The sequence below is a fragment of the Pristiophorus japonicus genome, chromosome 17, assembly GCF_044704955.1.
Source record: "Pristiophorus japonicus isolate sPriJap1 chromosome 17, sPriJap1.hap1, whole genome shotgun sequence".
NCBI lineage: Eukaryota > Metazoa > Chordata > Chondrichthyes > Pristiophoridae > Pristiophorus > Pristiophorus japonicus.
In genome coordinates, this window is record NC_091993.1 from 82,373,214 (window position 1) to 82,398,497 (window position 25,284).

At 44.2% G+C, this 25,284-nt stretch overlaps 1 protein-coding gene across 3 annotated transcripts in view; it reads left to right on the forward strand.

Moving 5' to 3' along the window:
• Window positions 1–14,243: 14,243 nt before the first annotated feature.
• The window catches only part of LOC139227829 (peroxisome proliferator-activated receptor delta-like), a 75,033-nt gene continuing 63,992 nt past the window's right edge, over window positions 14,244–25,284 (forward strand). The window contains exon 1 of one of the 3 annotated variants that reach the window (XM_070858900.1): window positions 14,244–14,396. The gene's annotated coding sequence lies outside the window, so the exon portion shown is untranslated. Of the gene's footprint in view, window positions 14,397–14,853; window positions 15,281–25,284 lie in introns of those variants that run through there. The other 2 variants (XM_070858899.1, XM_070858901.1) reach the window with 2 other exon arrangements.

Sequence of the window (25,284 nt, forward strand, 5' to 3'; positions counted from 1 at the left end):
TTGTACATCCCTGTCTGGAGTAAAATTAAAACGGGGAAGGTGGCTCAACTGTGGCTAACAAAGGAAATTAAGTGTAGTATTAATTTCAAGGAAGAGGCATACAAATTAGCTAGAAAAAGCAGCAAACCGGAGGACTGGGAGAATTTTAAAATTCAGCTGAGGAGGACAAAGGGTTTAATTAAGAGGGGGAAAATAGAGTATGAGAGGAAGCTTGCCGGAAACATAAAAACTGACTGCAAAAGCTTCTATAAATATGTGAAGATAAAAAGATTAGTGAAGACAAACATAGGTCCCTTGCAATTGGATTCGGGTGAATTTATAATGGGAACAAAGAAATGGCAGACCAATTGAACACATACTTTGGTTCTGTCTTCACAAAGGAAGACACAAATAACCTTCCAGATGTACTAGGGGACCGAGGGTCTAGTGAGAAGGAGGAACTGAAGGATATCCTTATTATGCGGGAAATTGTGTTAGGGAAATTGACGGGATTGAAGGCCGATAAATCCCCAGGGCCTGATAGTCTACATCCCAGAGTACTTAAGGAAGTGGCCCTAGAAATAGTGGATGCATTAGTGATAATTTTCCAACAGTCTGTCGACTCTGGATCAGTTCCTATGGACTGGAAGGTTGCTAATGTAACACCACTTTTAAAAAAGGAGGGAGAGAGAAAATGGGTAATTATAGACCAGTTAGCCTGACATCGATGGTGGGGAAAATGTTGGAATCAATCATTAAGGATGAAATAGAAGCGCATTTGGAGAGCAGTGACAGGATCGATCCAAGTCAGCATGGATTTATGAAAGGGAAATCATGCTTGACAAATCTTCTAGAATTTTTTGAGGATGTAACTAGTAGAGTGGACAAGGGAGAAGCAGTGGATGTGGTGTATTTGGACTTTCAAAAGGCTTTTGACAAGGTCCCACACAAGAGATTGGTGTTCAAAATTAAAGCACATGGTACTGGGGGTAATGTATTGATGTGGATAGAGAACTGGTTGGCAGACAGGAAGCAGAGAGTCGGGATAAACGGGTCCTTTTCAGAATGGCAGGCAGTGACGAGTGGGGTGCCACAGGGTTCAGTGCTGGGACCCCAGCTATTTATAATATACATCAATGATTTAGATGAAGGAATTGATTGTAATATCTCCAAGTTTGCAGATAACACTAAGCTGGGTGGTGGTTTGAGCTGTGAGGAGGATGCTAAGAGGCTGCAGGGTGACTTGGACAGGTTAGGTGAGTGGGCAAATGCATGGCAGATGCAGTATAATGAGGATAAATGTGAGGTTATCCACTTTGGTGGCAAAAACATGAAGGCAGAATATTATCTGAATGATGGCAGATTAGGAAAAGGGGAGGTGCAACGAGACCTGGATGTCATGATACATCAGTCATTGAAAGTTGGCATGCATGTACAGCAAGCGGTGAAGAAGGCAAATGGTATGTTGGTCTTCATAGCTAGGGGATTCGAGTACAAGAGCATGGAGGTCTTACTGCAGTTGTATAGGGCCTTGGTGAGGCCTCACCTGGAATATTGTGTTTGGTTTTGGTCTCCTAATCTGAGGAAAGACATTCTTGCTATTGAGGGAGTGCAGTGAAGGTTCACCAGACTGATTCTCAGGATGGGGGGGACTGACATATCAAGAAAGACTGGATCAACTGGGCTTGTATTCACTGGAGTTACATAGAAACATAGAAACATAGAAAATAGGTGCAGGAGCAGGCCATTCAGCCCTTCTAGCCTGCACCGCCATTCAATGAGTTCATGGCTGAACATGAAACTTCAGTACCCCCTTCCTGCTTTCTCGCCATAACCCTTGATCCCCCGAGTAGTAAGGACTTCATCTAACTCCCTTTTGAATATATTTAGTGAATTGGCCTCAACTACTTTCTGTGGTAGAGAATTCCACAGGTTCACCACTCTCTGGGTGAAGAAGTTTCTCCTCATCTCGGTCCTAAATGGCTTACCCCTTATCCTCAGACTGTGACCCCTGGTTCTGGACCTCCCCAACATTGGGAACATTCTTTCTGCATCTAACCTGTCTAAACCCGTCAGAATTTTAAACGTTTCTATGAGGTCCCCTCTCATTCTTCTGAACTCCAGTGAATACAAGCCCAATTGATCCAATCTTTCTTGATAGGTCAGTCCCGCCATCCCGGGAATCAGTCTGGTGAACCTTCGCTGCACTCCCTCAATAGCAAGAATGTCCTTCCTCAAGTTAGGAGACCAAAACTGTACACAATACTCCAGGTGTGGCCTCACCAAGGCCCTGTACAACTGTAGCAACACCTCCCTGCCCCTGTATTCAAATCCCCTCGCTATGAAGGCCAACATGCCATTTGCTTTCTTAACCGCCTGCTGTACCTGCATGCCAACCTTCAATGACTGATGTACCATGACACCCAGGTCTCGTTGCACCTTCCCTTTTCCTAATCTGTCACCATTCAGATAATAGTCTGTCTCTCTGTTTTTACCACCAAAGTGGATAACCTCACATTTATCCACATTATACTTCATCTGCCATGCATTTGCCCACTCACCTAACCTATCCAAGTCACTCTGCAGCCTAATAGCATCCTCCTCGCAGCTCACACTGCCACCCAACTTAGTATCATCCGCAAATTTGGAGATACTGCATTTAATCCCCTCGTCTAAATCATTAATGTACAATGTAAACAGCTGGGGCCCCAGCACAGAACCTTGCGGCACTCCACTAGTCACTGCCTGCCATTCTGAAAAGTACCCGTTTACTCCTACTCTTTGCTTCCTGTCTGACAACCAGTTCTCAATCCACGTCAGCACACTACCCCCAATCCCATGTGCTTTAACTTTGCACATTAATCTCTTGTGTGGGACCTTGTCGAAAGCCTTCTGAAAGTCCAAATATACCACATCAACTGGTTCTCCTTTGTCCACTTTACTGGAAACATCCTCAAAAAATTCCAGAAGATTTGTCAAGCATGATTTCCCTTTCACAAATCCATGCTGACTTCGACCTATCATGTCACCATTTTCCAGATGCACTGCTATGACATCCTTAATAATTGATTCCATCATTTTACCCACTACTGAGGTCAGGCTGACCGGTCTATAATTCCCTGTTTTCTCTCTCCCTCCTTTTTTAAAAAGTGGGGTTACATTGGCTACCCTCCACTCGATAGGAACTGATCCAGAGTCAATGGAATGTTGGAAAATGACTGTCAATGCATCCGCTATTTCCAAGGCCACCTCCTTAAGTACTCTAGGATGCAGGCCATCAGGCCCTGGGGATTTATCGGCCTTCAATCCCATCAATTTCCCCAACACAATTTCCCGACTAATAAAGATTTCCCTCAGTTCCTCTTCCTTACTAGACCCTCTGACCCCTTTTATATCCGGAAGGTTGTTTGTATCCTCCTTAGTGAATACCGAACCAAAGTACTTGTTCAATTGATCCGCCATTTCTTTGTTCCCCGTTATGACTTCCCCTGATTCTGACTGCAGGGGACCTACGTTTGTCTTCACCAACCTTTTTCTCTTTACATACCTATAGAAACTTTTGCAATCCGCCTTAATGTTCCCTGCAAGCTTCTTCTCGTACTCCATTTTCCCTGTCCTAATCAAACCCTTTGTCCTCCTCTGCTGAGTTCTAAATTTCTCCCAGTCCCCAGGTTCGCTGCTATTTCTGGCCAATTTGTATGCCACTTCCTTGGCTTTAATACTATCCCTGATTTCCCTAGATAGCCACGGTTGAGCCACCTTCCCCTTTTTATTTTTACGCCAGACAGGAATGTACAATTGTTGTACTTCATCCATGCGGTCTCTAAATGTCTGCCATTGCCCATCCACAGTCAACCCCCTAAGTATCATTCGCCAATCTATCCTAGCCAATTCACGCCTCATACCTTCAAAGTTACCCTTCTTTAAGTTCTGGACCATGGTCTCTGAAATTACTGTTTCATTCTCCATCCTAATGCAGAATTCCACCATATTATGGTCACTCTTCCCCAAGGGGCCTCACACAATGTTTAGAAGAATGAGAGAGGATCTCATAGAAACGTTTAAAATTCTGATGGGTTTAGACAGGTTAGATGCAGGAAGAATGTCCCAATGTTGGGAAAGTCCAGAACTAGGGGTCACAGTCTAAGGATAAGGGGTAAGCCATTTAGGACCGAGATGCGGAGGAACTTCTTCACCCAGAGAGTGGTGAACCTGTGGAATTCTCTACCACAGAAAGTTGTTGAGGCCAATTCACTAAATATATTCAAAAAGGAGTTAGATGTAGTCCTTACTACTAGGGGGATCAAGGGGTATGGCGAGAAAGCAGGAATGGGGTACTGAAGTTGCATGTTCAGCCATGAACTCATTGAATGATGGTGCAGGCTTGAAGAGCCAAATGGCCTACTCCTGCACCTATTTTCTATGGCCCCAAGTTTCGGGCCGCGCCGAAAACGGCGCAGCCCGAGCTGGACGCCTGTTCTTCGTACCGGAGCTCGAACTCAGCTTGGCGCGGCGCGCACATCACAGCGGGGGGGCAGAGCCAGACACTCGCGCCGATTCTCTAAGCAGTGGGGGTGCGGGTCTAATTCAAATGAGCCAACGTCATGCCGGCAACCCTGCGCATGCGCGTTGGTGCGTGCGCGCACGCGCAGTGTGAAACAAACATTGGCACTTGGCCATTTTTAAAGGGACTGGAGAAAAAGTGAAGATTTGTCTCTTGGACCCCTGGAAAGGCTTGTAATTTAATTTTTGTGATATTTTTGTGTGTGAGGGAGTGCTTTTAGCAGCACTGTTGAATAAATCACCTGCTGAAATCAGTGAGTTCAGCTTTTCACTGCTAAACTTGCAGAACAGGTGCTGCATTGGTGCATGCAAATTAAGCACTGTGTGTTTTGAGAAATAAGAGTGCCAATTCAACTTTGCAATGGATCAACGTCCACCAAGAACAAAGAATTTCTTGCATGAGGAAGTAGAGATATTAGTCAACGTAATTGAGCAGAGATGGCAGGAGCTAGATACCAGCAACAGAGCTCGCATAAAAGCGCCACCAAAAGAAATGAAGAAACGGTGGAACCAAGTTGCAGAAGATTACAGCGCAGTGGTGCATACCATGAGATCTGGAAGCCAGTGTAAAAAGAAATGGCACGACCTTGGTCAAGTAGTTAGTGTAAGTAATATTTCCCATTTTTAATTTAATCGTAATTGTAACCTGGCTATCTGTATGACCCATCTTGCAGACTGACGCACTCTGTAAAAAGTTATATTTTACTCTTTGCAGAAGAAATTGGCCCACAACAAAAGGGAGGCAACTCGGACAGGAGGAGGCGTGCCCAATCTGCATCCACTGACACCCTTGGAACAGAGGGTAGCTGCTATGATGAGTCATACATGGAGAAAAGCAATCAGTACAGCACAAGCTGGGCCCGCACGCGAGGAAGAGGGTTAGTCCTGAAAATGCATCGTGGCTCTTTAAATCAACCTGCTGCCTAACCTGCTATGTGTGAGAGTACTCATGCCACCCATCCGGCCCCCTCCCTTGCTGTTAAACATTTGACTGTTCTGCTGTATTTTGCGATGTTGCGGGTCCCAGTGGTGCTGCTGGTATAATGCAGCATTCTACTGTCAGTGCACTACTGTCCGAGCCTGCGCCTCGTTCTCGCATAGGTTCTGGTTCCACCTATTATGGTTTTGATTCCGACGCTGCGGGTCCCAGTGCTGCTGCTGATATCATGGAGCAGTTTACACCCATTCGTCCAACATCCCAGCCCATGGCTTGCACTCGAGTGCTGTCGTCTGGAACACCGAGCGCCCCACCATCCCAGCCCGAGCCTCTCTCTCTAGTACTGCCGTCTGCAACACAGAGCGTCCTACCGTTCCAGCCCGAGCCTCTCCCTCTAGTTCTGCCGTCTGCAACACAGAGCATCCCACCGTTCCAGCCCGAGCCTCTCCCTCCAGTTCTGCCGTCTGGAACACAGAGCATCCCACCGTTCCAGCCTGAGCCTCTCCCTCTAGTTCTGCCGTCTGGAACACAGAGCGTCCCACAGTCCCAGCCAGCGCCTCCCTGTGTAGTGGTGCCGCTTGCAACACCGAGCGTCCCACCGTCCGTGCCCGCGCCTCCCAGTGTAGTGGTGCCACGAGGCAGACCCAGGCAGAGGAGGAGATTTGGAGACACGCTCTCCTGAGATGCAGCGTGCAACAGATGCGGCTCAGGTTGTGGCATTGGGTATGGAGACCAATGAGCTTACCCGATCACTCATTGGTGATGTCAGTGCAGTGGGTGAAGAGTTGACGGTCCTGACGGGAGAAATAGCAGTAATGACACGGGAACTTAGGGAGGGAATGTCCGAGGAAGTGCAATCGACGGCACAGGCGGTCAGGGAGGGCATGCAAATGACGGCACAGGCCGTCAGGGAGGGCCTGGTTGAGGTAGCTGCTGCAATAAGGGCACACAGCCCGGCCAATCAAATGACACCCCCATGAGGAAGTGAACATTCACTGAGATACGGATGAGACATGATTGCAGCCTTTCTTTGCTCCTTTTGTTCTTGTTCTTGATGTAGCTGTAGTAGCGTTTTTCAAATTGAAATTGTTTTGTAAGTTTTGTAACTTTACAACTTATAAGTGATCTTATGGTTTTTAAGTGATCTTATACTGTAAATGCTCTCACATTTTTTTGTATCTTATTTAATTTTGCACCTAAAAAGTGATCCTGAAATTTAAATGTTCTTCAGAGTGTAAGATTTTTCACATTGAAACTGTTTTGTAAGTTTTGTAACTTTACAACTTATAAGTGATCTCAGGGTTTTCAAGTGATCTTATAGTGTAAATGCTCTCACATTCTGTAACTTATTTAATTTAGCATCTAAAAAGTGATCTTGAAGTTTAAGTGATCTTAAGAGTGTAAGATTTTTCACGTTGCAATTGTTTTGTAACTTTTGTAACTTTACACGTTTATAAGTGATCTTAAAGTTTTTAAGTGATCTCCAAGAGTCATATTAAAAAGTATAGTTTGATACAACAAATATTTTATTACAGTGACGTTAATTTTTCAATAAAATAGTTTTTCATTAAAACTGTTTCGTGTTCCGTTAACACAACACAACATAGAAACAACTGCAAAGACTAAACATGTCCATGCGCAACAGTGGTCGCAGAGCCCTCAGGCATCAGCGAGTTCATGTAGAACACGTATACAGTTCTTACGCCAGGACGCCACCGATAATGATGAAAGTGCTCCTCAATGGCATCCCAGTATCAATGGAGTTAGACACGGGTGCCAGCCAGTCCCTGATGGGTATAAAACAGTTCGAAAAGTTGTGGGAATCCAAGGCCAGGAGGCCAAAATTATCGCCGATTGACGCACAGCTACGGACTTACACAAAGCAGATCATTCCGGTGCTAGGCAGCGCCACGGTAGTCATGACCCACAAAGATTCGGAGAACAGGTTGCCACTCTGGATTGTCCCAGGGGACGGTCCCGCACTACTGGGGAGGAGTTGGCTTGCTGTCATGAACTGGAAATGGGGCGATGTCAATGCAATTTCCTCTGTGGAGCGAGTATCATGCTCACAGGTCCTGGACAAATTTGACTCATTATTTCAACCCGGCATTGGCACTTTCATGGGGGCCAAGGTAGTGATTCACATAAACCCGGACGCCAGACCAGTACACCACAAGGCCAGAGCGGTGCCGTACGTGATGCAGGAAAAGATAGAAGGCGAATTGGACCGCCTGTTGAGAGAAGGAATCATCTCGCCAGTCGAATTCAGTGACTGGGCGAGCCCGATTGTGCTCAAGGCGGATGGGTCAGTCAGGATATGTGGCGATTACAAGGCCACCATCAATCGGGTGTCACTCCAAGACCAGTACCCGCTACCGAGAGCGGAGGACCTCTTTGCGACGCTATCCGGTGGCAAGCTTTTTTCAAAATTGGACCTGACCTCAGCTTACATGACCCAGGAGCTGGCGAGTGAGTCGAAGAAGCTGACCACCATAACGACACATGAGGGGTTGTTTGAGTACAACAGATGTCCATTCGGGATTCGCTCGGCCGCCGCGATCTTCCAATGAAATGTGGAAAGCCTCCTCAAGTCGATTCCAGGGACGGTGGTTTTTCAGGACGACATCCTCATTACGGGTTACGATACTGAAGAACACCTCCACAACCTGGAGGAGGTGCTACGCAGACTGGACCGGGTAGGTCTGCGACTGAAAAAGGCGAAGTGCGTCTTCCTAGCTCCAGAAGTAGAATTCCTGGGGATGAGGGTAGCAGCAGACGGGATCAGCCCTACTGCATCCAAGACGGAAGTGATCCAGAGAGCACCCAGACCCCGTAACACGACGGAGCTGCGTTCGTTCCTGGGGCTCCTGAACTATTTTGGTAACTTTCTTCCCAAATTGAGCACGCTGCTAGAGCTGCTACACGTGCTCCTACGCAAAGGTCGCGAATGGGTCTGGGGTGACAGCCAGGAAAGGGCTTTTAATAGAGCACGCAATTTGTTATGTTCCAACAATCTGTTAATACTATATGACCCATGTAAGAAACTTGTGTTAACGTGCGATGCGTCGTCCTATGGTGTCGGGTGTGTGTTGCAGCATGTCAATGCCAAGGGTCAGTTACAGCCGGTAGCTTATGCCTCCAGGAGTCTGTCCCAGGCAGAAAGGGGCTACGGGATGGTAGAAAAGGAAGCGCTCGCATGTGTATATGCGGTAAAGAAAATGCACCAGTACCTGTTTGGCAGGAAATTTGAGCTGGAGACAGATCACAAACCCCTAACGTCCCTTTTGGCCAACAACAAAGCCATAAATGCAAACGCATCGGCCCGCATACAGAGGTGGGCACTCACGTTAGCTGCCTATGACTACGCAATTCGGCACAGACCGGGCACCGAAAACTGCGCCGATGCACTCAGCAGGCTCCCACTAGCCACCACTGAGGGGGCTACCGAGCATGGTGCTGAGATGGTCATGGCTGTTGAAGCTTTCGGAAGCGAAGGCTCACCCGTGACAGCCCGCCAGATTAAAGTCTGGACAAATAGAGACCTGCTATTGTCTCTAGTCAAGAAATGTGTCCTGAATGGGGACTGGGCAGCCACGTACAGGGCATGCCCTGAGAAATTTAAACCATTTCACAGGCGCAAGGATGAACTCTCGATTCAGGCCGATTGCCTACTGTGGGGAAACCGCGTAGTCATGCCCCAGATGGGCAGAGAGGTGTTCATCAGAGAACTCCACAATGGGCACCCGGTCATTGTGCCGATGAAGGCAATTGCCAGGTCACACGTTTGGTGGCCAGGGATAGAAGCAGACCTGGAACTTTGTGTTCGCAGGTGCAACACGTGTGCCCAGCTGGGCCATGCGCCCAGGGAAGCCCCCCCTTAGCCCCTGGCCATGGCCCGCCAAGCCTTGGTCACGCATCCATGTGGACTACGCAGGTCCTTTGATGGGGAAAATGTTTTTGGTTGTAGTAGATGCCTACTCCAAATGGATTGAGTGTGACATTTTTAATTCAAGCACATCTTCTGCCACGGTAGAAAGTCTACGGGCAATGTTCGCCGCCCACGGTATACCGGACATCTTGGTGAGCGACAATGGCCCGTGCTTCACAAGCACTGAATTCCAGGACTTCATGGCAGGCAATGGAATTAACCATGTTAGAACGGCACCGTTCAAGCCGGCCTCAAACGGCCAGGCAGAACGAGCAGTGCAGATAATCAAACAGGGGATGCTCAGATTCCAAGGGGGTTCCCTACAAAGCCGCTTATCACGCCTCCTGTTGGCCTATAGATCCCGACCACACTCGCTCACAGGGGTTCCACCCACAGAGCTACTAATGAAAAGGACGCTCAAAACCCGATTATCCCTTACATACCCCACCATGAAAGAAATTGTCGAGAGCAGGCGCCAGTCACAATATCACTACCATGACAGGAATGCGAGGGCGCGATGTATTGATGTAAATGATCCTGTTTTTGTCCTCAACTACGCTGCAGGGCCCAAATGGCTCGCAGGCACTGTGGTTGCCAAAGAGGGAAATAGGATTCTGGTAGTTAAACTTACCAATGGACAAATCTGCCGCAAACATGTGGATCAAACAAAAAGGAGGTTCAGCAACCTCATAGAAGAAGCAGAGGAAGAACACGATATAGAGTTCACTCCACCACAGGTGACCGAACACCGGAACCAAAGGGAGGAGAGCCCAGTCACTGTGGGCAGTCCGGACAGGCCTGAGGCACTGCAAACAGCAGACACTCAGGCCAGCGCCCAACAACCGGAGCCCCAACTCAGGCGCTCTACAAGGGAGCGTACACCACCAGAGAGACTCAACCTGTGATCCCAATAAGACTTTGGGGGGGGAGGTGATGTCATGTATTCAACCAGCATTGTAACCCATGTATAAACTGACCTAAGTTGTACACCATGAGAACACTGACCACTAGGTGGGAGACACTCCTAACCTGGACCTTCAGGTATAAAAGGGGAAGCTCCACCCACCTTCATCACTTGAGTGCTAAGGAATAAAGGACAGGTCACAGACTGACCTTCTCTCAAGCATGGGCCTCGTGTGCATTTATACTGTGTAGTAAGGACGTATCAGGCAAGGAGGGCAACAGAGTATTTATTGTCAAGCTCAAAAATGGGCAAACATTCAGGAAACATATGGATCAGACAAAGCTGCGGCACACAGATGAACCGGAACAGTTGGAGGAAGAAACAATCGACGACCAACCATCAGAGGACTCAGTGGTCATCAGTGAATCAGGACTTTCAATCCCTGACATGTTCAATGAAAATGGACTTTCAATCCCTGACATGGCCATTGCCACTCCCACCAGGTCAGCCACCCAGTCACCAGCCACAACAGACTCTGTACACTCACCCAAGGCTGGAGTTGAACTGAGACGGTCAACCCGGGAGCGTGAAACACCGGACCGTCTGAATTTGTAAAAGACTGCGTTAATATCTCAGAGCGGGATATTGTCATGTAATGTACTTTTGGGATCACTAGCCACTAGATGGCGTCACGTGTGTGCAGCCCAAGTATAAAAGACCAGTCATTTTGTATGTTAGTCACTTTGGGCCTTGATAAAGCAGAGCAAAGATCATACCTCTTGGAGTTAAACAGTACTCAGTCTAACAGTTATTGCATACACAACAAACACCAGCTTCTCGAATCTCTCCACATAACTGAAGTCCCTCATCCCTGATACCATTCTAGTAAATCTCTTCTGCACGTTCTCTAAAGCATTGACAGTCTTCCTAAAGTGTAGTGTCCAGAATTGAACGCAAAACGTCATTGAGGCCTAACCAGTGTTTTATTAAAGTTTAGCATAACTTCCTTGCTTTTGTACTGTATGCCTCTATTAATAAAGGAAGAAGAAAGTAGAAAGACTTGCATTTATATAGAGCCTTTCAGGACCATTGGATGTGTCAAAGCACTTTACAGCCAATTAAGTACTTTTTGAAGTGTAGTTACTGTTGTAATGTAGGAATTTGCACACAGCAAGCTCCCACAAACAGCAATGTGATAATAACCAGATAATTTGCATTAGTGATGTTGGTTGAGGGATAAATATTGGCCAGGACACTGGAGATAACTCCCAATGCTCTTCTTCGAAATAATGTCATGTGAGGGGGAAGACAGAACCTTGGTTTAACGTCTCATCTGAAAGACGGCACCTCTGACAGTGCAGTACTCCTTCAATACTGCACTGGAGTGTCAGCCTAGATTTTTGCGCTCAAGTGAGACTTGAACCTTCTGACTCAGAGGCGATGGAGATACCAACTTAGCCACTGACTGATGAAAGTCAAGGATCCCATATTCATTTTAACAATCTTACCAACTTGTCCTGCCGCCTTCAAATACATCCCCAGGTCTCTCTGTTCCTGCACCCCCTTTAAAATTGTACCATTTCGTTCATATTGCCTTCCTCATTCTTCCTATAAAAGGTGATATAAAAACATAGAAAATAGGTGCAGGAGTAGGCCATTCGGCCCTTCGAGCCTGCACCACCATTCAATAAGATCATGGCTGATCATTCACCTTAGTACCCCTTCACACGTCTGCCATGTGTCTACCCATTTCACCAGTCTGTCTATATCCATCTGAAGTCTGTTAATATCCTCTCATTGTTTACTACATTTCCGAGTTTTGTGTCATTTGCAAACTTTGAAACTATGCCCTGTATTCCCAATTCCGGGTCATTAATATACATCAAAAATAGCAGTGGTTCCAATCCTAATCCCCGGGGAATACCACTGTACACTTCCCACCAGTTTAAAAAAGAACTGTTCCTCACTACTCTCTGCTTTTTGTCCCTTAGCCAATTTCGTATCCACTGTCACTATTCCTTTAATTCTGCATATGCACAACATAACATCAATCGTACTACCCTCATCAACATTCTTCCTTACATTATCAAATAATTCAATCATGATTTACAAAATTTGTGCTGACTTTCATGGATTAGCGCATACTTTTCCAAATGCCAATTAATTTTGTCCTAGATTATTGTCTCTAAAAGTTCCCCCACCACCAACATTAAGCTGACTGGCCTGCAGTTGCCAGGTTTATCCCTTTCCCCTTTTTTGAACAAGGTGTAACGTTTGCAATCCTCCAGTCCTTTGGCACCACCCCTGTATTTAAGGAGGACTGGATGATTGTGGCCAGAGCCTCTGCAATTTCAACCCTTACTTCCCTCAGCAACCTAGAATGCATCTCATTCGGACCGGGTGACTTTTTTACGTTGAGGACTGTCAACCTTTTAAGTACCTCTTCTTTAACTATTAGATAAAAGAAAAGAATTATAAGGAAATAAAAACAGAAAATGCTGGAAATACTCAACAGGTCAGGCCGCATCTGTGGAGAGAGAAACAAAGAATTAAAAGAGTTTGGGGTAAAGCAGAAATTAAGTATTTTAAAAGAATCTACGGAAGCGATAGCAGAGGACTATTACACATATTTAAGAATTCGTTAGAAAAAGGTGTAGTATCAGAGGGTTGGTGGATAGCTAACGTAATACCTATATTTAAGAAGGGAGATAGAACACGTTCCGAACATAGGACCAGTCAGCTTAACATCGGTGGTAGGAAAAATACTAAAGGAAAAAAATGGAAGAACATCTAGAAACCAAAAATATAATGAATTGTCAGCATGGATATCAAAAGGGAAAGTCTTACTTGACCAACCTCATTGAATTCTTTGAAGAGATAACAGAGAGTAGACAAGGGTAATGCAGTCGTGTCATTTATCTACATTTCCGAAAGGCCTTCGATAAGGCACCACATAATCGACTAATTGGCTGCTGCGTTTCGTACATTACAACAGTGATTGTAAAGGGCTTTGAGACGTCTGGAGATCATGAAAAGCGCTATATAAAACCAAATCTTTATTTCTTTTTAATAAACAAGGTCAGAGATTGCAGAGTCGGGACAAGTAGCAGAATGGATGGCTTCAAGTCAAAAGCAGAGGGATAAAGGGTAAATATTCTGAGTGGCAGAAGGTAGAAAGTGGGGTTCCACAAGGATCAGTGCTGGAACCAATGTTGTTCACAATTTATATTAATGATTTAGACTTTGGAATCAAAATCATCATTTCTAAATTTGGGGATGACACCAAATTTGGGGTGGAGGTGGGGGCCATCAATATATGATAGTCACCAAGAAATCAAATAGGGAATTCAGAAGAGACTTCTTTACCTAGGGATTGGTGAGAATGTGGAACTCGCTACCACAGAGAATGGTTGAAGCCGAATAGTAGAGATGCATGTAAGGGGAGGCTAGATAACCATATGATTGTGTTAGCTGAGGAAAGACAGGAGGAAGCTCGAGTGGAGCATAAACGCGGCGTGGACTGGTTGGGCTAATGTCCTGTTTCTCCGCGGTATATCCTATGTAATCGATTAAGTGATGAACTCTTTCTAAGAGCCTGTACAGGTGTGATGGGCCGAATGGCCTCCCACTGTGCTGATATGTCCTATGATTCTCAATGAACGAAGGAGAGTCACCCTATTTTGAGAAAGGAAAGTACAGATCAGAAACAGCAGGGGCAGGGGGTGGGAGCGCAGCAGTAGGTTCCCAGGGAGTAACTCAGCGATTTGAAACTGCCGCGCTTTCTTGCGAACGTAATCGCGCGGCATGGCGCGCGCAGCCAGTGACGTAACACCAGGGCCCCGCCCCCCCCGTGCCGGCTTTGGGCCGCCCGCTTCGGGTGACGTCACGACGCGTGGAAAGTCGCGCGAGGTTGTCACGCCGCATGACGTCAGCGGCGCTGTCACCGCTTGGGCTGCCGCGCACGTAAACATTACGGCAGCGAGAGAGCGAGAGAGAACTTTGAGCCGCTTTAAAAGTGAGCGAGCAACGACGGGCGCGAGAGTTTCGGAGCCGGCGGCTACACCTCAGTGAGTAAGATGACGCGAGTGAGTCCCGTCAATTAGGTTTTTTTTTTAATCTTCTTGATTTAAAAATAGATTCTTATTGAACAAAATGCAGGAAGGATGATTGAAAAGCCTCACAGGACAGCCGCGCTGACGCTGCGCGAGCACCGGAGCTGGCGCCGGACGTCCCGCCTCCGGCTCGCTGTGATTGGCTGGCTGGGCAGATTGGGAGCGTCTGATTGGTGGTTTGCGCTGCCAGTTTGGAATGTGGCGTCTGTGGACCGCAGCAGGTTGGGCTGCTGGTGGATTGTTGGTGATGATGGGAGGAGGAGCGAGGTGGGTTTACTGTCGAAGCTAAAGCGGGGCGTGGGAGGGGAGGGTGAGTGGCCCATAGGCGAGGTCTGAAAAAACAAGGCCTGACGTCTCTCACCCCCTCCACACCCTCTGATTTGCCTTACTTGCTCCAAGCTCCAGCTGTTGGGCGGCTTCCTCGCCACTGGAGAACTTTCCAACTCTCTGAAAGTTTGCCGCTGCCAGCATCCCGCTCGGGCACTTTGTGGCGGGGAGCTGGGATGCCTGGCCAGGTGTGAGCCTGAGGGACAAGGGGGAAAGGTCAGCCGTCCTTTCACAGCACCGCCTTCAACCCGCAGCCTTTTCACTCTCTCTCTCCTTCCCTTATTGCTGGGGTCTGCTTCATGAGTGCCGCTCACTCTGGGATACCGTGCACTGACAGCTGGGACTTCTCTCACTTGTTATGGAATGAGCTTTATCTTTGAGAGGTCCGAATCGCAGCCGATGCGGTTATAATTGAACTCCAGACGAGAATCGAGTGTGTACGTCTGGCTTGGGGTAGCAGCTTGTTTTACACCTCTTTGGATACTTGTATTGTTCCCCTGACAGTAGAAGGATGGGTAGCCTTGTTCGAGGTATTTACCAGTGTTGCTCTATAACTTACTGCGAATAGCATAACAGCAACCATAGTTGGGAATGTGGGGAATCTCAGGCAGAAACTCATGCCTACTGTCCTGCATGGCACTTTAGAAAAACTACGGTTGCGAAGCTAACCAATAGCATTCTACAACCTAAAAGTTCACATTTTTCCATAAATTGGCGGCACTGGGAAACTTAGTACTATGCCATCCCAAGTGATTTTGTGCAGGTTGGCATTGATCTGTTGTGCATTCCTCTGAGCTACTTATACTGGGTCACATGCTGGGCTGCCATGTAGTTTGTTGTAATTTTGTTCTGAGAATTGGACTTGCTGCAAACTTTGTAATATTAGAATCTGTGGGGGCTGATGGAAGAATATATTGTGAAACAACAAACTTTTAACCAAGGTTATACAATGATTAGAATGCATATGGTTGTTACGACAATTCAGATGTTTGCTAATCTTTATATGTATAGTGAGTAACAAAGTTTTATAATTAAATGGGTTTTTTGGTATAGTATTTCCAGGAAAGCAAATAACCCCAGAACATAGAGACCATTTTCTTCTCCTGTTGTGGGGGTACTATTTTTCTTAAAACAACCTTGGTACAGTTTTACTTGTGAGTACTTATTCTAATTATGTATAATGTATGTAATGTTAAGGAGGATATTGTGTTATGAAAGTGGAGATAGGGGTGCTATAAGCATCACCTACAATTCATCAGATGCTAAAGCGTTAGCATAAGTGCCACCGTTATACTTTCTCGATCTCAGTGTATTGTAGAGCTTTTGCTGTGGTAAATAGGAAGGCAAATACTTTTTTGCTAGAATGCAAACAAAACACTTATCCCACTGATATGAAATTGAGCTTAAAATGTGGTAAATTGAATAATGCCTGTAAAATCCCTATTTGCACAAAAAATGTATGAAATTGTTACTTTTATTAATTGGCGTTTTGCTGAGACAGCAATGGTTTACAAGTATAGTTATGTAGTTATTAATATAGTTGTGTGTAATTAAAATACACTGGAATTGGAAAAGGCACCGACCAATCAAAAAGTGGAGATAAGAGATTGTTGCATGGGGAGTGGGGCAACACTTCATTCAGAGAATCCATTAAATATATGTATGAAGCTGTAATTTGAATGCGTGTAGGCATGTTTGACTTTGGAAACCTGCCATTTTGACAGTCCATTCATTGCAATAAGGTGAATTACTAAAAGCTGGACTGGAACAGAATAAAAGTCCAAATGGAATTAGAATCTCGTTTTACTTTAAATCGTTTAAAAATACTGATACTTGCCATACTTTAATAAAAATAATGGAGTGATACAAACACTAGACAGCGAAACCTATATTTATGGCAATTACATTGATTGCTTCTCTTTCCTCCTCCATTCCCCCACCTCCTGACCTGTCTCTGAAAAATGTTTTCATTTCCTTTTGCCCCAAAATGGTACAATTAGTGCATAACATGCAAACGTGATCATTTGGAGCAGGCAGGTATTGGACTTTCTCTTCAGAGATATAAATTTGAACCCTGGCTCCCACAGAGAAAAAGTTTGCCAATTTGTGTTAGACCATCTGCAGCCAGAAGAACTTTGAGAGGGGAATCCTTTCGCACAATGTTCAAGTGTTCAGGATTAAATAAGACCTTTGCAGTAGTGATATAAATCAGCATACGAGTATTCAAAAAGAGACTATAGGGATTAAAAATAATGTAATGCTATTCAATATGCATTTATCTTGAATGCTAGGAAAATGGAAGTGAGGTCATTGCAAGAGGTTCTAGGTCTCTAATTTATAGAATGTTGATAAGATATTAGTTTTGCTAGAGTGGATTAAATTCTAAGTAAACAGAATGAATAATGTCCCTTTACAGGAACTGTGGACAGTGTAATCATATTTATACTGGAACAAAAACACCTATTGTTTCACTCAGTGGTTGCTGTAAATGAAACATGCTTGGGAGATAAAAGTATAATAATTGCTGCCAGTGCTTGTATAATTGGATATGTATTACTGATTTGTGGAAGTAATTACATTATAGGTTGCTCTTTTGTGTTGATACAAATGGCTACTATGCAGAAAGTGGAAACGGGGGTTCTGCTCCATTCAGCATTATGTCCCAGCCTTATGAATGCTTTGGTGGCTGAAATCGTATCTGACTAGGTCAAATGTGAAGCTCGATCCGACTTCAGCATGTTATATGGCTCTTGAACTGAGTCCAGAAGCTATATTCACACAGCAATTCAAATTATATTCCTTTTCCAAAGGTCTTTCGTAAGCTTGAGTGTACAGAGATCATTGGACTGTGACTTTGTGAAATTGACCTGAAACTGTTGACCTGGGAAATCCTGCTGTAGTTTAAGCAGAAATAAACAAACACTGTTTCAAAAGCTGACACTGAAGAGGCATTTCAGACTAGCATTATAATTTATTGCAGCATACTTGAGTGTCAAAATATTTATGCAACTCATTGTATTAAATTGCTAAATGTAGTACCTGTAGTACATGGCCAAATATTAATATATGACTTAAGTTTTGAATTTTTTTCCTTTTATCTGAGATGGAAGTGAGCTGAAATCTGATAAAAAATTTCCATTATGATATGTAATTGCCATTATCTTTTGTGTAACGTCAAGTGGAATTTACATGGAAAGTGTTGCACAGCATAAGACCAGTGTGCCAGTCCGAGTCTGTTGGATCACTTTATCCAGAGCAGAGCACATGCTTTCTAATTGTTTAGATTAGAAGAATTAATTCCTCAGTAGTCCTGTAGGACTAGACAGGATGTTCTCTTATTTACTAAACCAACACACTGCTGCACCTAATCGACCATGCGAAAAGTGAAATCTAAATAGATTTGGCACACAGTAAGCTCCAGAATATACATAAGAACATAAAAAATAGGAACAGAAGTAGACCATACGGCCCTTCGAGCCTGCTCCGCCATTCAATAAGATCATGGCTGATCTGATCATGGACTCCGCTCCACTTCCCCACCCGCTCCCCATAACCCCTTATCCCCTTATTGTTCAAGAAAATGTATTTCTGTCTTAAATTTATTCAATGTCCCAGCTTCCACAGCTCTCTGAAGCAGCAAATTCCACAGATTTATAACCGTCAGAGAAGAAATTCCTCCTCATCTGTTTTAAATGGGCGGCCCCTTATTCTAAGATCATGCCCTCTAGTTCTAGTCTCCCCTATCAGTGGAAACATCCTCTCTGCATCCACCTTGTCAAGCCCCCTCATTATCTTATACGTTTCGATAAGATCACCTCTCATTTTTCTGAATTCCAATGAGCAGAGGCCCAACCTACTCAACCTTTCCTCATAAGTCAACCCTCTCATCCCCAGAATCAACCTACTAAACTTTCTCTGAACTGCTTCCAAAGCAAGTATATCCTTTTGTAAATATTGGAAACCAAAACTGCACACAGTATTTCAGGTGTGGCCTCACCAATACCTTGAATAGCTGTAGCAAGACCGCCGCTTTTATACTCCATCCCCTTTGCAATAAAGACCAAGATACCATTGGCCTTCCTGATCACTTGCTGTACCTGCATACTAACCTTTTGTGTTTCATGCACAAGTACCCCCAGGTCCTGCTGTACTGTGGCACTTTACAATCTTTCTCCATTTAAATAATAACTTGCTTTTTGATTTTTTTCTGCCAAAGTGCATGACCTCACACTTTCCAACATTATACTCCATCTGCCAAATTTTTGCCCACTCACTTAGCCTTTTGCAGATTTTTGTGTCCTCTTCACACATTGCTTTTCCTCCCATCTTTGTATTGTCATATGCATGAATGTTCACTATAAAGCTGCAGTTATACTGCAGCAGGTGTGAAGCTGAAGCAGCACAAGTCCAACTTCTGCACGTGGTCTTTCACCTTGTGCTTCAATGTGATTTTGCACATGAATTACATTACATGGTTAGATTTAATTAAATTCTTCAGTGTTCTGCATCAGGCAACCTGTAATGTAAGTGGCTTAGAAGTTGATTATTCACTATGATGTGACCTTTTATACAATTTTAGGTTGTTATTACCACTGAGAACATATATTTGACCTACAGAACAAGTGCATTTAGGCATCCTGAGCTCAATTGAGGTGTGCAGCACCACGTTTCCTTTGTAGTCCTTTTTAACATTTCTATGTGGCACGTAAAGTGATCATTTATTGCTAGTGAACATGTACAATTTATGGTCCTCCAAGGCTTATTGCTGAGATCTCACTACAGATTGAAAGTGTTTATAGGCCTTGTATAAGTGATCTATCATTCGAATATGAAGTCATGTAAATAGACTCTGCAATGCTTTTGCCAAATCACATGTGCTAACTAAATTTGAAGCAACAAGTGTTTCAGCTAGTGTTGAGTGTGGTTTGATTGCTTAATAACTAAATACGCCATGAGGTTATTAGACTTTGAATCTTACTCTCCCAGCTGGAAGAGGGTGCAAGAGGTTCTTGTAAGAGAGAAAAAGAAAATGGGCATAAAAAGGAAGTTTAAAAAAATGCAAAAGACACTACCTTGATGGATTAGAAATAAAGTATCTGCCTCTGAACCCAACTGAATAGGGAGTTCCCAGGTTCAATCTCAGCCTGTGGCGAGTTGGCTGATGACCACGCCATGGTAGAGATGCTATTGTTGGCTACAGCATCGCTCTGTCAGAAGAGGTCAATTTGTCCAGGCTTGCCCAACCTGACCGGTAGTCAATAAACTATAGCAGGTAAAGGTAGGATTGTGTTTGACTGTGATGTCATCCACAGTTGAATAGTCTGACAGTCACTGTCGAGACTCATGAATAATGGACACTTTTGGTGAGCTACTGGAGGACAACTGATGCCTGTGAAACTGCATGCCAGTGACGAAATTAGAGCCTTGGGGAAGAGAGGGAGGAAAAATGCACAGGGTAGTAGGGTAAGGCAGAAATGCACACTAACAGTGGGGAGTCTTATCTGCTAGTCATGTATGTTGGGAATGTGTGGGTGTGCATTAGTAAATCTATGAACATACAGAATCGACAGGCAGGAAAAGACAGGCTGGTCCATAAAAGCCTGTCCTACACCATTTTGGCCAGAGCATCATACCTAACGCCCCGCCACCCCCCCACCCATGGCGCCAGCTTCTAGGAGAGGCAAAAAAAGAGAAAAAACCTAGAGCCAATAAGGGGGGGAAAAAAACTCCTGGAAAATTCCTCTGCTACTTCCACTGGTGATCAAAACCAGTCCAGGAGATCACGTGAATCGAATATTACCTATAAAGACACTTATCTTGCATATGAACCGGTCCAACTTCCTGATGAAGGCAGAGGGTCAGCTGGCAGTGTATTCCAGAGGCTCACTACTCTCTGGGAAAAGAAGAACCACCGAACATCCAGTCAATTCCTACTCTTGCATAGTTTAAATTCGCGTCCCGTGGTCCCCTCTAATCTGTTCAACTGGAATAATCTATTAATAAGCCCGCTATCAAGCTCTTTAATTATTTTATAGACCTCTATCAAGTCACCTCTAAGTCTACATTGCTCTGAAGTAAATAGACCAAGGTCCTTGAGTCTATCTGCTGGTTGAGATTCTTTAAGCTAGGAATAATTCTTGTAGCTTCTCCTTGTTCCAAGGCCACTACACCCATCATTTGGGGGGGACCAAACTGGGTACAGTACTCCAGATGTGGTCTAATCAGTGACATGGACAGTGAAATTGGCCTTTGTCAAAAAAATATAAGAATCTTTTATTTAAAACTAATATGAACTAAGGTGAAGGGCTGTGAAGGTGTGGCATATATATAATCTCTCCTCAATAAAGATTGTTGCGCTCAATAGTTAATTTGTAATTAAGCATTTCTCTGTATAATCAAGTGGTAAATTAACTAATTGATTTACATGCAACTAAAATTCCTTCCCAGGACCTTCCATAATGGAGATATTAATGTTTTTGTAGTGAAGTGATTTTGTAAAACAATGGGGTTGGGGGTAATATATTAGCATGGATAGAGGATTGGTTAACTAACAAAACAGAGTCAGGATAAATGGGTCATTTTCCGGTTGGCAAACAGTGACTAATGGGGTGCCTTGGGATTGGTGCTGGGTCCTCAACTATTTGCAATCTATATTAATGACTTGGATGAAGTTTGCTGATGATACAAAGGTGGGTGGGAAAGCAAATTGTGAGGAGGACACACACAATCTGCAAAGGGATATAGACAGGCTAAGTGAGTGGGCAAACATTTGGCAGATGGAGTATAATGTAGAAAAATGTGAGGTTATCCACTTTGGCAGAAATAATGGAAAAGCAAATTATAACTTAAATGGAGAAAAATTGCAAAGTGCTGCAGTAGAGAGGGGTCTGGGGGTCCTTGTGCATGAAACACAAAGTTAGTATGCAGGTACAGCAAGTAATCAGGAAGGCAAATGGAATGTTGGCCTTTATTGCAACGGGGGATAGAGTATAAAAGCAGAGAAGTCCTACTACAACTGCACAGGGTATTGGTGAGGCCACACCTGGAGTACTGCGTAGAGTTTTGGTCTCCGTATTTAAGAAGGATATACTTGCATTGGAGGCTATTCAGAGAAGGTTCACTTGGTTGATTCCGGAGATGAGGGGGTTGACTTATGAAGACAGGTTGGGCCTATACACATTGGAGTTCAGAAGAATGAGAGGTGATCTTATTGAAACATATAAGATAATGAGGGAGCTTGACAAGGTGGATGCAGAGAGGATATTTCCACTCATAAGGGAAACTAAAACTAGGGGACATAATCTTAGAATAAGGGGCTGCCCATTTAAAATTAAGATGAGAAATTGTTTCTTCTCGGAGGGTTGTAAATCTGTGGAATTCTCTGCCCCAGAGAGCTATGGAGGCTGGGTCATTGAATATATTTAAGCTGCAGATAGACAGATTTTTGAGCGATAATGGACCAAAGGGTTATGGGGAACGGGCAGGGAAGTGAAGCTGAGTCCATGATCAAATCAGCCATGATCTTATTGAATGGTGGAGCAGGCTCGATGGGCCAAATAGCCTACTCCTATTTCTTAAATTCTTATGTAAATGTGCATGGTAATGCTCCTTCCGTGGCTTAAAGGAGAAATCACTGGAGGAGATGCAGTTGACACTGAGGCATACAGATTGTAGGTCTTAAATACTAGTGCATGCCAATCTTTGTTGGGAAGACTATAGGGTACTACAGTTGCATACTTGGGTTAGGCAGAGAAAAATCATTCACTGTGCCTACTTCTGACTATTATTCGTTGATGCTACATGTGTTGATGTCAGGTGAGAGCAGGTTTGGTCTTTATGACGCTTGCCACAGTTGAATAGAACATAACATAAGAATCTGGAGCAGTAGCTATTCGGTCCCTCAATGAGATCATGGCTGATCTTCTACCTCAACACCACTTTCCTGCACTTTCTGCATATCCCTTCATTCCCTTAACATTCAAATATCTATCTATCTCTGTCTTGTATATACACTAAGACTGAGCCTCTACAGCTCTCTGGTGTAGAGAGTTCCAAAGATTCACCATCCTCTGAATGAAGAAGTTTCTCCTCATCTCAGTCCTAAATGGCTGACCCCTTATTCTGAGACTGTGACCCCTGGTTCTAGACTTCTCCGACAGAGGAAACATCCTCCCTGCATCTACCCTGTCAAGTTTTGTAAGAATTTTGTCTGTTTCAATGAGATCACCTCTCATCTAAACGCTAGAGAATATAGGCCTAGTCTGCTCAATCTCTTCTCATTGGACAGTTTCCCCCGCCCCGCCCCCAATCCTAGGAATCAATCGGATGAACCTTTGTTGCACTCCCTCAATGGCAAGTATATCCTTCCTTAGGTAAGGAGACCAAAATTGTACACAATACTTCAGGTATGCTCTCACCAGGGCCCTCTATAATTGCAGTAATATGTCTTTACTCTTGTACTCAAATCCTCTTGCAATAAAGGCCAACATATCATTTGCTTTCTTAATTGCTTGCTGTACCTGCATGTTAACTTTCAGTGACTTATGTACAAGGTCACCCAGGTCCCTCTGAACACCAACATTTCCGAATCTCTCACCATTTAAAAAGTACTCTGCTTTTCTATTTTTCCTGCCAAAGTGGATAATTTCACATTTGTCCACATTATATTCAATTTGCCATGTTCTTGCCCACTCACTTAGCCTGTCTATATCCCCTTGTGCTCTCACTGCATCATCCTCCTCCTCAACTTACATCCCCACGTAGTTTTGTATCATCAGCAAACTTGGATATATTACATTTGGTTGCCTCATCCAAATTATTGATATAGATTGTGAATAGCTGGGACCCAAGCACTGATCCTTGCGGCACCCCACTCGTTACAGCCTGCCAACCCGAAAATGACCTGTTTATTCCTATTCTGTTTTCTGTCCGTTAACCAATCCTCAATCCATGCTAGTATATTGTCCCCAATCCCATGAACCCTAATTTTGTTTAATAACCTCTTGTGTGGCACCTTATCGAATGCCTTCTGAAAATCCAAATACACCACATCCACTGGTCCCTCCCCTTATCTATTATGTTATTTACAACCTCAACAGATTTTTCAAACATGATTTGCCTTTCATATATCCGTGTTGAATCTACCCAATCCTATTAGTATTTTATAAGTGTTGTTACCACGTCCTTAATAATAGATTCTAGCATTTTCTCTGCTAATGTCAGGCTAACTGGTCTGTAGCTCCGTTTTCTCTCTCCCTCCTTAAATAGTGGGGTTAAATTAGCTTCCTTCCAATCTGCGGGAACTGTTCTAGAATCTATGGAATTTAGGAAGATGACAACCAATGCATCCGTTATCTCTATAGCCACCTCTTTCAAAACCCTCGGATCTAGGCAATCAGGTCCAGAGGGTTTATTGGCTTTCAGTCCCATTAATTTCTCCAGTACAGTACAATTTTTTTTTAGCAATACTAATTTCTTTCCCACTAGACCCTTGGTATTCCACTATTAGCGGGAGGTTGTTCATGTCTTGTTCAGTGAAGACAGACACAAAGTATTTGTTTACTTTCTCTGCCATTTCCTTATTCCTCATTTTAATTTCTCCTGTCTTCGCCTGCTGGCATTCACTGTCTAGGCACACACATGAAAAGTGGCTTCTTGCCATTCTGGAGCTATACTCTAGCATGAGTCTTCTGCCTTTAGGGGAGATAATTTGGGGGGGTGGGGGAGAAATAAAGGAATGTGTGCCGTGGAATTGATATTTGGTCTTCAATCTGGGTTCTTGCTAATCGCCCAGCCAGGTCCCATAGAGATCATTACTCAGAAGTATGTTCGTGAAATTGACTTCTCCCTTAGGCAACTGAACTTCCTCATAATGGCTCTTACAGAAATAAATTTTATTTCTTAATAGTTTCTTGTATCTCTACCCTGTATATCAGGAAAAAAAAAACTCTGGCTTGCAGATTTTTACTTGTTTTCTTCCTAATGATCTGCCATTTGGATTGAGAACCAGAAGTCCTTTTGGAGAAAGCTCTGATCATGAACCTTGCTTATAGTTGTCATTGGGGTAGTACTCTGAGTTTCTTGATACGTGCAGTAATCTAGAGTCTGAACCAGAACATGCATGATCATTAATGCAAAAAAATCTGAAGCATCTGTGACGAGCAAGAGTGAAGATTATCTAGTTATCTTATTTGAACTTCGTTCTGTGGAACCAGTTGAAATTTTCCTCCAGGTCACCCCTATATTTAAATCAAGATCCAAAAACATTGGGCTACATTTAATTGCACTGCTAACTTTATTTTGTTATTGAATTGTCATACAATAGCTTCATAAAAAGTAAGTAACAGGAATAAACATTTGAGGCATTGTAAACTTTGACCTGTATTACATTCTGACAGTATTGTATAATCACAGGTAGTGGTTAACACTGACGGCCTGTCTACATTTGCTTGGGTATTTTCTTGTAGATCTAAATCCCTTTCCCTTGGGGTGGGAGGAGCCACAACTCTACCTTCCAAAAACTCAGTTCCTCAGG